The sequence below is a fragment of the Castor canadensis genome, chromosome 5 (genome assembly GCF_047511655.1).
Source record: "Castor canadensis chromosome 5, mCasCan1.hap1v2, whole genome shotgun sequence".
NCBI classification, from domain to species: domain Eukaryota; kingdom Metazoa; phylum Chordata; class Mammalia; order Rodentia; family Castoridae; genus Castor; species Castor canadensis.
The window spans coordinates 111,928,133-111,942,515 of NC_133390.1; the positions used below are offsets into that span (position 1 = coordinate 111,928,133).

At 38.5% G+C, this 14,383-nt stretch overlaps 1 long non-coding RNA gene across 1 annotated transcript; it reads right to left on the minus strand.

The window, feature by feature from the left end:
• Positions 1-4,970: 4,970 nt before the first annotated feature.
• LOC141423095 (uncharacterized) lies at positions 4,971-12,846 on the minus strand. The gene is made up of 3 exons (XR_012447749.1): positions 12,591-12,846; positions 10,385-10,438; positions 4,971-6,455 (listed from the first exon to the last, which is right to left on the minus strand). It is a non-coding gene; the product is annotated as an uncharacterized lncRNA (long non-coding RNA).
• Positions 12,847-14,383: the final 1,537 nt, after the last annotated feature.

The following is a 14,383-nucleotide window of genomic DNA, read 5'->3' on the forward strand; positions in this document are numbered from 1 at the left end:
TATAAAACCTTGAAGAAAGAAATCAAAGAAGACACTAGAAGATGTAAAGACCTCCCATGCTCATGGATTAACAGGATTAATTTTGTAAAAATTGCTGTAGTATTAAAAGCAATCTGCAGATTCAATCCAATACCCTTCAAAATCTCAATGTCATACTTTCTAGAAACAGAAAAGTGAGTCCTAAAATTCATATGAAAATATAAAAGATCACAAATAGCAAAAGTAATGCTGAGCAAAATGCTGGAGTTATCACGATATCAGACTTCAAATTATACTACAGAGCCATAGTAACAAAAAACAGCATGATACTGGCACAAAAACAGAGATGATGATCATGCAGAAATAAACACACAGTTGCAGCCATCTGATTTTTGAAAAGGACTCTAAAACATGCAATGGAGAAAAGACTGTCTCTTCAACAAATGGTGCTGGGAAAACTAGTTATCTACATGTAGAAGACTGAAACTAGATTCATTTCTCTCACCCTGCCCAAAAATCAATTCAAAATGAATCAAAGATCTGTAAAACTGTTATGGGAAAATACTGGAAGATATAGGCACAGGCAATTATTTTCTGAATAGGACTCCAATTGCCCAGGAAATAAGAATAAGAATAGACAAATTGGGGGGCAGAAATGGCTCAAACAATGTATGCACATATGAATAAATGAATAAATAAAAAAAAAGAATAGACAAATTGGATTGCATCGAATTAAAAAGCTTTTGCACATCAAGGAAACAATTATCAGAATCAAGATGTATCCCACAGAATGGGAGAAAATCTTTAACAGCTATTTAACAGATAATGGATTAACAACCAAAATATAAGGTCTGGGGGTATGGCTCAAGTTTTAGAGCACAAACCTAGCAAGCACAAGGCCCTGAGTTCAAACTCCAGTAATGCCAAAACAAACAAACAAACAAACAAACAAACAAAATCCAACTTGAACTTTGGTCAGTTCATCTTTTTTGCTGGGTGCCAGTGGCTCATACCTATAATCCTAGTTACTCAGCTAGAAGCCAAATTTCAGTTAAACTATATTTCCCTTTGGTTAGAATTGAAGTATCTTGTAAATGCTTCTACTGTGAGAACTTTAAGGACCCCTCACAGGCATGACAGAAACAAATGCCATATTTGTATTATTTTTAATCAGCTTGTTTTAACTGAAGAATTAATATATGTACATATAATAAAGAATTTAATTAAAAATTGAACATTTGGATTCTGTGAAAAGTAACTTCTGATTTTCCTACTTTAGACCCCTGCGGTTTCCTCTTTGCAGAGGCGACTATAATAAATAATTTCTTGTGCATCCTTCCAGAAATATTCTAGGCATATTCATGGATATTTGTGACCATGGGTGAACACTCTTCCCTTTTAAACTTTTTACTGGATGCTGTTGTGCTATTCAAGGTTTGTTTTTTTTTTTTTTTTTTGCGCTATTGGGTTTTGAACTCAGGGCTTCATGCTTGCTAGGCAGGTGTTCTACTGCTTGAGCCATGTCTCCAGCATTGTTTTTTTTTTTTTTAACCATTATTATATTATTTTTCAAAACCAAGTAGATAATTTTTCCCAGTTCATGCAGTTGGGCCAGAAAGTGTCTTTCAAACTCTGTTCCTTGGATTATAGAGTGTAAACTATTTATGAGGATTCTCTTAGCACATCTGCAATCATGCCACAAGTATGCGAACTGCTTGTTGATAAGGCCAATCCAGAGTTACAGGTGCTGTGACTGGCGGCTTGTGTCTGGATGTGCCTTCCACGTGGTTTATCTGTGATTATTCATCCTTCTCTCTGGTGTGCTGTCCTTAGCACATATTTGGATCAATGGTGAAAGCTGGGGTAAGTCTGATTCACTTAAGGACTTGAGACATTTCTAAAGTGATTTCCCCTAAGCTCCAGGGTAACAATAGACATGCAGTAACTTTGAAAAGGTACTGATATTCAGCCCTGGAACCAGGCTTGAATAACAGAAAGCAATGAAATCTTTGTTAGAAATCAATAGGATAGGGCTGGGTTTGTAGCTCCATGGTACAGTGCTTGTGTACCATGAACAAGACCCTGGGTTCAATTTGAAGTGCAACAAAAAAGAAAAAAAAATTATCAATGGTAGAACAGATTATTGAGAAAGTTCAGGAAAACGATGGTCATAAGAGAATCCTGCAGGAATGTCCAGTTGCCTGGACACAACAATAACCAGTTAAACCCAACATTTTCCACATTTTGGACATTCAGGTATCACTTTCATCATTTTTATTATATCCAAGTACCACTTTCACTATTGTTTACTTATCATTTGACACACTCAGTCTAGGTTTTATTTTGTTTTTTAAGTATACTCTGGAGTTTTGTTCCTTGTTAGATATATGTATTATGAGTATATAAATGTGGTGGTACTGGTGTTTGAATTCAGGGTCTTATGCTTGCTAGGCACGCACTCTACCACTTGCCATTCTACCAGCCTTCATTCTTATAAATTAAATGCATTAAACAGTTATCTACACAGTAGCCATAGTAATCCTTTAAAAAGGTGTCAGATCACATTGCCTTTGTTCAGTCCTCTTGTGGCTTGCCATATGATTTAGAATAAAAATTGTCCCCAAGGACCTATGGGATCTAAGTCCTCTACTTACCTTATCTACGCTCACCATCTCCATTGCTTAGCCTCCTTGCTACTTCTCCAGCTTGTCAAGTTCATTCCCATTACAAAGTCTTTGCATTTTCCCACAGCTCTGCCTGGAATGCTCCTCCTCTAAATAGCTCCATGTCTTGTTGCTATGACACATTCAGGTCTAACTCAAGTATCTACTTCTCAGAGAGGTCAATCTGAGGAACCTACCCATGATGGCATTTTCTTGTTATTATTCCCTCACCCTTGTTACTTTCCTTCTAAGTATTCATCACCATGCAAAGTATTATTAAGTTATTAATTTCTTTACTTATTATCTGTCACTCTGAATACAAGCTTTTGAAGATTTGGGGCTCTACTTCTTTAGTTTATTCTTATATTTCTGGAACTTAGAATAGTGCTTGGCACATAGTAATTGTTAATAAATAATTATTGAATGGCTGGACAGATACATGGAACAGATTTGATTGCCTGGAAAAATAGGCCTCATTTTTTAATAAGGTAGGATTCACAAATAAATAAGGTGGATGGATTAGTTTATTAAAATTATAGAAAAAGCTGACTAGCTTTTTTCATAGGAAAAAAACCTAAGTATAATATCACCATGCAATTAAATATGTGCTCAAATGGATTAAAATGAATAATTTAGAGCAAATTACTTTTAAGAACTCCCTAGCTGGGCACAGTAGTGAGTGTGTGTCATCCCAGCTATGGCAGGAAGCATAAATAGGAGGATGGCAATCCAAGATGGCCTGAGCCAAAAATCCAAGACCATATTTCAAAAATAATCAGAATAAAGCCAGGTATTGGTGGCTCATGTCTGTAATCCTTGCTACTTGGGAGGCTAAGATTGAGAGGATTGTGGTTCAAGGCCAGTATAGGCAAAAAGTTAGAAGACTACATCTCAACCAATAGAGTTGAGCACAGTGGCACATACCTGTTGTCCCAAGCTATGTGGGAGGCTGAAATTAGGAGGATCACAGTTGCATTCCGGCCAGGGCAAATTTGAGAGGCTCCGTATCAGTGGAAAAAAAGCTGGGCGTGGTAGCACATGCCTGTCATCCCAGCTATGGCAGGAAGCATAAATGGGAAGATCATGGTCCAGGCCAATCCAGGAATAAAGCGAGACCCTATCCCCAAAATAACTAGAGCAAAAAAGGCTGGAAGCATGGCTCAAGCAGTAGAGTGTTTGCCTATTAAGTGTGAGACCCTGAGTTCACATCCCAGAGCTGCCAAAGGAAAAAAGAACCCCTAAAAAATATAATTGAGTTTTCTACTGATTTGTCATTGGGAAAGTACCTAAAAAACAGTGGAAAAGGGCTGGGAGGATAACTCAAGTGATAGAGTGCTTGCCTAGAAAACATGAGCCCCTGGGTTCAATCCTAGTACCACAAAAACAAAACAAAACAAAAACCCAACAATGGAAAAATAAATTTAAAAAATCAATGCATTTGAATTCACATTGTTAATATCCTTAGATATTTATTCCATTTGGTATTGTTTCTTATTTTTGCATTCAGGGAAATGCAAATAAATCTCACAACTAGCTCTTATTCAATATCTATTTAGAATAGCTAAAAAAAAAAAAATCTGGAAAAAAGCCCCAAACAAATCAAGAATAATAATGACAATACAAAGTACCAGCAAAAATGCAGAACAGCTAAAACTTCCATTCAAGGCTGGTGGTAATACGAAATGGTAGAGCAAGGTAGGAAAATGTTTGAAAACTTTATATGAAGTTAAATATACACTTACCATATAACCCAGCTGTATTAATCCGTTTTCTGTCAATATAACAAAATACCTGAGATAACTAACTTATAAGGGGAAAAGTTATGTTTTGGCTCACAGGTTTTGAGGGTACAGACCATCATTGATTGGCCCTGTTGCTTTTGGGCCTATGGTGAGAGCTGGTGGCAGAGCAAAATCACTCACCTCATGGCCAGGAAGCAAAAGAGAAAATAAGGAGGAGACTAGGACCCCACAATCCCCTTTAAGGGCATGCATCCAATGACCCACTAGGTCCCATCTCATAAAGGCTTCACCATCTCCCAGTAGCACCTCCTGGGACCAAGCTTCAATAATAGCCTTTTTTGGGGAACTTCAAGTCCAAATTATAGTACCACCCATCCACTTTTAGGTATTATTTACCCAAAGGAAGTAAAATTTTATGTTCAAACTCTTGTATATGAATGTTTAATAGGGGATTTATTCATTATTGACAGAAGCTAGAAAGAATTCAAATGTTGTTAAACTGGTATATGAACAAAGAAAATGTGGGACTTCATACAACAGAATAGTACTAGAAATACAAAACTAACAAGTTAATGACATACATAGCAACATGGCTGACTCTCTCAAATGCTTTATGCTAACTGAAAGAAGCCTAAATCAAAAAGCTGTATTCTGTATGATTCTATTTATATAATGTCCTAGAGGGGGCAACACCACAGGACAGGAGACAGATGAGTGTTTGCTGAAAGTTGGAGGTGGGAGAAGGGCTGACTATAAAAGGGCCTGGGGAGTGTTTCTTGAGGTGATAGAACATTCTGTATTTTGATTGTGACACTAGTTACCTGACTGTATGCATTTGCAAAAACTCATAGAACTTGATAATAAAATGGATGAATTTTATTGTATGTTACAAATACCACAACAAAGTGACTTTTTTGGAGGGGAAGGGTGGTACTGGGGTTTGAACTCAGAACCTCATACTTGCTAGGCAGATGCTCTACCACTTGAGCCACTCCACCAGCCCCCAACAAAGCAGACTTGTAAAAAAAAAAAAAAAGGAATAAAATTACAAAGCTAGCAAACTGGAAAAGCATTTAAATATGACAAATTGTTCATATTACTTCTGGGAAGAGTTTTTCCTCTATCCTAAGGAAATAAACCAAGTTTCAAGAAAAGGTGTCTGTATACAGGTGGTTAGCACAAATTATTTAGAGTAGTAAAAGGCTTGGAACTACTTAAGTGTTTAAGGTAATAGTCAGAAAAATTATGGTTGACACATATGAAGAAGCTAGTACAAGGTGGTCATTGTGAATGCTATTTTTGAGGAGTTTTTAGTGATTAAAAAAATGCTTGTGAGCTGAGTGCTTGTGGCTCATGCCTATAATCTTAGCTACCCAGGAGGCTGAGATCAGGAGGATCCTGGTTCAAAGCCAAATAGTTCACAAGACCCCATCTTGAAAATACCCAGCACAATAAAGAGCTGGTGGAATGATTCAAGTGGTTGAGCACCTGCCTAGCAAGAGCAAGGTTCTGAGTTCAAACCCCTGTTCCATTGGGGGGGAAACCTGTAACAAGTGTAGTTTCAACTGTACAAAGCTACTTATACATAAAAAATATCAGAAGACCATTTGCTAACCTATTGATCATAGTTGTCTGTGGCAGCTTAATTGTGTTTTCTTTCTATTGACTTCTCTTTTTTCTTATAAATACTTCAAAAGTGTTATGTGAAAAAAGAACCTGACGTCAAGAGAACTCAATGAATATCCCTGACCTTGAGTTTCCAGACCATCTGTGTAGCTTTTCCACAGAAGAAGACCATGATGAACAGCCCTGGAAATTGACTGTATTTGTGGGTGGTCTCCTAAACCCATAATATTTGGAAATAAAATACAATATCATTAATGTCTGGAATGTTAGATGTTTTATGAGAAATTCAATTATGGTTCTGTTTACACTTCCGTAGTGTAAGTTCAAAGCTTGTGCGCATGAGGCTCTGAAACTGAACTTCCCAATATGCTAGTCACACTTGACTTCTCAGGCAGTCCTCATGGAAAGAGGCCATCAGTATAAAATACACACCAGACTTGAGAGGCTGAGTGAAAAACAAATGAAAAATATATAGTTAGTAATTTTTATGTTGAAATAACATGCACATATAGGTTAAACACTAAGTTATTAAAATTAATTTTTACCTTTTTTTTTTCTTTTTCAGTGTGGTTACTAGAAAATGTAAAGTTAGTTATATGGCTTGTGTTGGATTTCTATTGGGCAACGATGCTTTAAAAATCTATGCTCAACTGAGTGGAATCAAGAACCCAGTCTCTGCTGCAAACTGACTCTTGTGTGAAGGGCAGAAGGGCAAGCTCTCGGCTGGCAGAATTCCTCCCTGCTTTTTAGTTGGAGAAGGAGCTTACAGATGGGCAGTGGATCATGGAATTCCCACTTGTGCCCCTAACATCATGACCACAAGATTCAGCTTAGCTGCATTTAAAAGGAACAAGAGGAAACTAGAGCTGGCAGAAAGGGTGGAAACAGATTTCATTCAACTAAAGAAAAGAAGACAATCAAGTGAAAAGGTCAGGAGCTGTTTGAAATATTAATTAATGTATAATAATTATAGCACTAAACTGTATTTAGATATAGAAGCTTGTATACATGCATAATATATCATCTCCATAGGGAAAAATTGTGATATGCTGGGAATGGTGGTGTATCCCTATAATCTCAGCACTCAGAAGACTGAGGCAGGAGGATTGCAAGTTTAAGGCCAGCTTGAGCTACATAGTGAGACCCTGACTCAAAGTGAAAAAAAAAATGTGTACACTGAATAATTTTGTAAGTTTTCCTAAATATTTACGCTCATGTAACCCAAAAAGCTGTAAAGATACAGAACATTTCCAGTTCTTTTGTGCTTCTTCCAGTCAATTCTTAACCTTTATAGGCAGCTACTGTTCTAATTTTTATCACCATAGATGTTTTTATGTTGCACAATCATACAGAAGGTACTTTTTTCTGTTTTCCTTCTTTCACAAAATGTTTTTGAGACATTGTATCACTGGTTCATTTTATATAAGTAATATTTTCTAATGTGAATATACTATAATTTGTTTATCCAATCTCTTGTTGAGAATTTTAATTTCTTTGCAGTTTTTTTTGCTAGTATCAATAAAACGGCTATGTAATTCTCAAAAAAAAAATCTGTGCTCAATCTAGTCTTTGTGCCTCATTTCCTCCCTCCTGTTTGCACGTGAATAAACAATATAGACCCTCTCTCATTCCCAAGATAAGATAAAATGCTGTGCTTCCTGCACGTTTCTGCTGGCTGTTCCTTGGGCTGTAATACCTAGTCCACTCTAGTTCACGTGTAAGTGTTATTCATCATTAGGCCTGACTAAAACACATTTATCAGGGATCTCATACGGCTGCATGCTAAACAGGTATTTTTCTTTCTCTTGTGTCCAGAGGTGGGCAATCCTGGACTGGAGCCATAGCTTCTGGACATCACCCTTTAGGCTGGGTCTTCCTTTCTGTTTCACCATGCCTGTGTTGGGTTTTTCTACTCATGGATGCTTTGTAGTCACAAAATGGCTGCTTCATCTCTAGCCATAAATCTACAAGTTATGCAGAGAGAAGAAAACCAAAGTAATAAGGAGAAAGGAGATTTCTGTAGTAGGAAAACAAATTTTTGCAGAAGATTTTCACTTCATCTCATTGGCCAATAGTGTGTTGAATGATATCCCAGTTTTCAAGAAAGGAATTAAAATATAGTTCTTTGGGGCTTTGCTGTGTGCTATGGTATTGTTGCTGTTGTTTGTTTCTCTTGTTGTTGGCTTTGTTTTTTTTGCCAAACACAAGAGTTTATGTTGGTAAGGAAAAGGGGTTTTGAGTAATGCCTGCCTAACAACTTCTTTGATTGTCTTTGTCAAAATTTATTTCCCTGGTTGGTACTGGCTACTCACAGAAAATTGTTACTAATTTTGCTTTTCCCTTCCCAGCCTGCAAGGGGACTTTGTTTCTCCTATAAACATAGTTTTTCTTCTGGCAAAGAACACAATAGTTTATCACATCTTGGATTTTCTTAATTACCATCACATTCCAGCCTTGCCTCTGGGGCCTTTTCATTCATTGCACAGTGCCTAGGGTCTAAAAGCTTTGCTGAGCCTGAATATTTGAGTCCTGAAAAAACAATATTGGCTTCTAAATGCACAAAAGAAACAGTGACACCAAAAATCATTCAATATTTAGCTAAATGTCTACACAATATCTAGCTACGTTCAATAAATTGTTAAATTTAACATTCACAAAATGTTAACATATTTGAAAAATATTTATAATCTCTCTTTCCTGAGTGTACATGATGATTACACAGAAATCATAATCAATTAGCAATTAAGTGATTTATTCTTATCTTTAGGTGACATCCCTTTGTCTTTCCTACATCCTTTTTAGCCAGATCAGCACTTCCAGCCTTTCACAGTACTTGAAATTCTAAGCCAGTGATTTGGGAATGGCCAGGTCTGAGTCATTTGCCCAAATGAGGTATGAGTAGCAGCAGTTTGGCCCTCTTCTCTCCTCATCCCTTCTAGATGTGAATAAGGAATAAGGAAGGACTTGGCCCTTACTGCTGCTGGCAGCCGTGTCTCCATTTTATTAGACCCAGGCTTAGGCCAAAGCTCATCCTGTGGTCTGCATAGCAAAGAGACAGGAAAATGATCTGGTGCTTAAGAATATGTGAGCACACTGAATCAACAATCCTGATACCTACCTGGCTTCTAGATGTCCAATTATGTATGCTAGTGAAGCTTAGTGGTCTTTGTTAACCAACCCCATTAAAATAAACATATTTAAGGTTTAAGCGTCATGTGGACACAATGTATACACATATCCAAACATACTTAGTTCCCCATAAAGCGCACACGTACAACTTCAGTCAAAGTGAAGAAAAATGAAAAAGACTTGTGCTTATTATCTTATCCCCTAGTTTACTTAAAAGGAACCGAAGCTCATGGATTTATGTAACTCACTCAAGAGTTGCTGTATTAGTTTGCAAGGGCTAAAAAAACAAAATACCACTGACCAAGTGGCTTCATAAGAGAAATTTATCTTTTTACAGTTATAAAGGCTTGGGTCCAAGAGCAAGGTGTTGCAGGATTGGTTTCTTCTAAAGCCTCTCACCTTGCTTTGCAAATGGCACCCTTCCCACTGTGTCCACACACAGCCTTTTCTTTGTGCACCAGGTTCCCAGAGACTCTCTGTATGTCCAAATCTCCTTTTCTAAGGACATCAGTCATATGGTCACATCCTGAGGTTTGGGCTTCAACTAACGGATTCTGGGGGATGCAATATATCCCATAATAATTACACTGTGCTTTCTTACTGCAATGCTAGAGCTCAGATCAAAGCCCACGTTTCCTGGCTTCCGGCTATACTTTCTTATCACAGTGAAAGGAATACTGAACTTCTGTGTAATACCAGCATGAGTTACAATAAAATCTTTAGCATTAATAAAGGTAGCATTGAGAAGGTGCTGGAGACAGAGCTCATCATTAGAGAAGCTGGAAGAAATGTTAGATGCTCCAAAAAGCCTGTCTGAACTACTACTCTAGAATCCAATTATGCACAGAGGGAGTTTTTATTTTATGATTCAGAGAATGGAACATGTCTATACTATTCAATAATAAGGATTAGCTAGCAAATCATGGTATAGATGTTCATTTGGAATACAACACAGCCTTAAAAATGGTTATGCACATACGTATTTCTTACCATGGAAAAATAAGCAAGAGAAAATTGGGGAAAGAACAGTTTCTTCAACAAACTATAATATTCAAATGCAAACACAGTTAGACTTTATCCTATATTATATGCAAAAATTAACCCCAAATGGATTAAAGACCTAAAAGTAAAACCTATTATAGAAAACATAAGGGAAAATCTTCAGGACAGTGAAGGTAGCAGTGCTTCATGGATATGATACCAAAAACACAGGCAACAAAAGCAAAAATAGGTAAACAGGACTACCTCATATTTGTAAACTTCTGCATGTCAAAGGAAATCAACATAGTGAAAGGCAACCTATGAAAAGGAAGAAAATATTTTGTATTTGATAAGGAACTAATACCTGAAATATATTAGAAACTTATACAATTCAACAATAGCAAAAGCAACAACAAAACAAGTAACTCAATTCAAGAAATGGGCAGATAACTAAAATAGACAATTATCCAAATGATCTATACAAGTGGCAAACAGACATATGAAAAACTCTCAGGATCACTAATCATAAGAGAAATGCCTATCAAAACCACAATGAAGCTAGGTGTCTTGGTACACATCTGCAATTGCAGCTACTCAGGAGGCAGAGATAGGAGGATGGTGGTTTGAAGCCATCAGCACAGGGAGCAGGGGGAATTATCAAGACACTGCCTCAAAAACAAGCCAGACTTGGCTGTAATCTCAGTTATGTGGGAAGAGGAGGTAGGAAGATTGCAGTCTAAGGCTGGCCTGGGAAAAAGCTCAAAGCCCTGAGTTCAATCCCCAGTACCACCAAAAACCCACAAACAAGCAGACAAAAATCCACAATGAGAAATAACCTCACATCCATTAGGATGTTTAACAAGTGCTGGTGATGATGCAGAGAAAATAGAACCTTGTACAATGTTAGTACAAAATTGTGCAGCTGTTTTGGAATAGAGTATGGGAGGGTCCACGAAAAATTAAAACTAGAACTACCAGATGATCTGTCAATCCCACTTTGGGAATATATTCAAAAGCACTCAAGCAAGGTCTCACAGAGAAGTCTGCATGCCGGTACTTACCGCTCACTATTCACAATAGCCTAGAAGCAAAGGCAAGCCACTGTTCATTGACAGATTAATAGATCACTTGGTGCCTGCATCCAAGAAAGGAAGCAAAGCATGGCCTGAGGTTCCACCCCAGTAACAATATTGCTGTTATGGAAGGCAATATTAGGCCGCTTTCAAAAAAAGGAAGGAAATCTTGTCACATGCTTCAAATGAATAAACCCTAAGGATATTACACCAAGGGAAATAAGCCAATCCCAAAAGGGCGACAAACACTCTCTGACCGCATTCACCTAAGTAGTTAAAATCATAGCAATTAAAGTTGAAAGGTGGTTGCCAACGGCTGAGGTTGGAGGGGTGGGAGAAGAAATTAGTGTTAGCAGGTGCTAGTGGTTCACATCTGTAATCTTAGCTACTCAGGAGGCAGAGATCAAGAGGAGTCACAGTCAACCCGGGTAAATAGTTCAAGAGACCCTATCTGGAAAAAAATCTATCACAAAAAAATAGGGCTGGTGGAGTGGCTCAAGGTATGGGTCCTGAGTTCAAACCTTAGTACTGCAAAAAAAAAAATTAGTGTTTGCGGGCATAGAGTTTCAGTTTTGTAAGCTGAAAAAGTTTTAAATTTCTGATGGATAGCAATGTGAATACACTTAACACTACCATACATTTAAAAATGCTTAAGTTGATAAATTTAATGTTATGTTTCTTACTTCAATACATTTTCTTAAAAAAAATAGATCACACAACTATGGCATGTTCTGAACTTAAAACATACATATATGAATACATGCAATTATTGGTAGTTTGCATATGAAATGATTAAAACCAAATACATGGAGTATGGAAATATTTTTTCCTCCTTTCTTTTTCTTAAAAATCGTAAAATAAAACTGCAAAGTTTGTGTATTGAAAACTGAGAACAGTTTCCATCTGCAGGGTCAAATGTGAAATCTTTTTGGCCCATCAGCCAGCAGCAGTCAGTAGAAAAGTGGGCAAACTTTGGACAGGAAGGCTGAGAAGTAGCTGCTGCCCTGGGAGCTCCCCTCCCATGAGCACAGATCTCTGCATTTTCTCAGCGCTTGGCATCCTGTCCGCCCCCTCCCTTAGCGTAGTGAAGGGAAAGTTCTTTATTGTGTACTTTCTCCCAGCACTGTGGGGAACAAAGCACGTCCTCCTGTGGCTGTTTTGAAAGCAAAGGTCCCCAGCCGCATAAGCAGGGAGTGCCCAGCTCTGGAACCTCAGCCTGACTGGGGCACAGCCAACTCTTCTGTACCCAGTGCTGGGAGCTACTAAGCAAGCACACAAAGCCCTGGCCCAGCCTGCTGGCCTCACATCCCTGATAACGGGCCATTTGCGTTGCTTGGAAACGTCTCTTTTCCTTCCCGGCTGCCCACCCTGAGCATATACTCTTGCCTTATAATTACCACATGATCAGCGTGTCCCAGTGTCCTGAGTGTTTCACCCGCACCATTCATTCTGGGAGAAGAAGTAGCAGTGAGGCTGGGTGTGGCCTAATCCAGGCGCCGGACAGTCGTTCAGAGAAGGGCTTTGCACTTGGCTTACAGTCTAAAGCTTTCTGGAATTGTTTAATGAGCATTTTCCGCTAACTTTTGCCTCCTGCAATTTTCCTTGTGCAGAGCCAAGGACGAAATGCAAGTCATTACATTCCCAGTGTGGTCAAGGATGGTATGGGAGTGGATCTGAGCTCTCATCAGCCTTCCTCATCCCTTAGAGCCCTGGTCCCCACCCTTCCCAGCACTTACCAGCACAGAGAAGTGGCAGGCTGCTGGGAGGAGGCTCGTGCTAAAAATGAGTATGATGTGGAGATTGCACCCAGGGTTGCAGGCTGCTTTAGGATAAGCAGGAGCACATAGATGTGAAAACGTGACTTTCTCCACTCTTAGATCTTGGGATGCCAAAAGATAAAATAGCAGAGAACAGCAAACAAAACTCTCCCGGAAGCACTAAGTTTAATATGAATTGCAGATTCTGGGAAGAATCTATTTGATTTTCAACTACTTCAAGTGTTGCCATTCCTGCTTGCAAAGAAGTGAGATACTGAAGGCAATGAAACAGATGAAGTACATTTTTGTGTGGGAAAAGTTCAAGTTCTCATGTGCTTTCAGTTGTTTGTAATCTCTCTTTCTCTCTCTCATGTGTGGTACTAGGATTGGACTCTGGGCTTCATGCCTGCTAGGCAGGCGCTCTACCACTTACTTGAACCACTCTACCAGCCCCATTTTTTGTTGGGTATTTTTAAGATAGGGTCTTGAGGACTTTTTGCCTGGGGCTGGCTTCAAAGCATAATCCTCCTGATCTCTGTCTCCCAAGTAGCTAGGATTACAGGTATGAGCCACTGGTGCCTGACCTATTTTTAGTCTCTTGATTATACTCAATATTGATTAATACTACAAACTTGTTTCCATAATTGGACAATGTTACAACTCACCTTTCTACTAATGATTAGGAATTATAATGTAAATGTCAGATCAGCTGTATACAGATAAGTACAGATTTGCCCTAAGGCCATTCGGCATTTATTGGCTTACAGCATGATTTTAAAAAAAAGATTGTTTGAAATATAATTATGCAAAGGGAAGCTGTTGCTATATGATTCAAAAGGATTCTTTTTATTTTTTTTTCTGGTGGGAATGAGGTTTGAACTCAGGGCTTCATGTTTATAAAACAGACTCTCTACTGCTTGAGCCACAACTTCAGTCCATTTTACTCTGCTTATTTTGGAGGTGGGAGTCCCACGAACTATTTGCCTGGTCTGGCCTTGAGCTACCATCCTCCTGAGCTCAGCCTCCCAAGTAGCTAGGATTATAGGCGTGAGCCACTGGCACCCTGCTCTCAAAAAGGATTCTTTTTAGGAAAGTAAATCTACAATCATGTACAGCAAATATTTATTTCATTTCCATTTTCCTACCTGGCTAGAATTTCACAGGATGATTATGCATTCAAAGCAAATTTGCTGAGTGACAACCCCATACAGGATGCTGTTCTGATCTCCTGTTCACCCCAGTGTTAAAGCAGGGATTTCTTACCCTAAATAGTGTGGGAGGTGGCTGAACACACAGCACATAACACTGACAGATGAGATGGATAGTAGTACATCAATCACACATGCTCACAGAATAGGACAGGACACAGGTCACACAGGGCTTACACTCAGGAGTAGAGCATGGGTTATGGAAAGCAGGCTTTGTTGTAACCA